The sequence below is a fragment of the Penaeus monodon genome, chromosome 33 (genome assembly GCF_015228065.2).
Source record: "Penaeus monodon isolate SGIC_2016 chromosome 33, NSTDA_Pmon_1, whole genome shotgun sequence".
Lineage (NCBI taxonomy): Eukaryota > Metazoa > Arthropoda > Malacostraca > Decapoda > Penaeidae > Penaeus > Penaeus monodon.
In genome coordinates, this window is record NC_051418.1 from 33,649,528 (window position 1) to 33,650,367 (window position 840).

An 840-nucleotide genomic window follows, 5' to 3' on the forward strand; every position below is an offset into this window, starting at 1 on the left:
TAACTGCGAGCTGTAAATAAGCTTATATGAACTTACATACATATGAAATCAATAGAAAAGAGAATGGACTGGCATACACCAGTTAAGGAAAACTACACGAACCCTGGACATCATGTTAGTAGTAATAACAATAAGATAATTGGAATAAGTCACGCACTAGGCGGCAGAAATCGCGGTTCAGTATTCAATTGTTTTTATAAAGCTTCTTTTTAAACAAATAGCTATAGTTAATTCTGTTAATAATGGAAGTAGTGTACATACCATATTGGCTTAAAAAAAAACCCTCCTCAGTATTATTTAATTTATTTCTACATATATTATTCATATTGTATTTCTTGCTCTAATATTTTGCAGCTACATTGCTTCAGTTCAGGTTGACTGCAAAGAGATAATTAAATAAAAATAATATTGAAAAAAACCCATTTTATATTCGCGTCCTGCATCTGGGACTCGCTCCTATACAAGCTTTATAGTGATTATTACAAAACACTTGCTATGAGGGCCATATTGAAGCTGTTTGACTATTGTATTTTCGAGTGATATTCTTTAAAAGGCGTAGAAGATAAAATGGAAAGGCGAGAATGATAATTTTGAAAGCAGCAAGTCACAGCAAGGAGAAAACGAGCCTAATTCGAAAAGATATTTTGGATTTTTTTTTTTTTTGAGAACACGTTTTGGAAATCGAGGATTATTCATTTGGAAGTAGAATTTTTGCACGTGATGTGATTTAAATGTTAAACAGAATGGTTTAGTTTATCCTCGAAAGTCCCGTTTTCTACGACGCCGTCCAACACTTAATCCCTCCTTACGAGACACTTTCTGTAAGTACTGAGCACATTA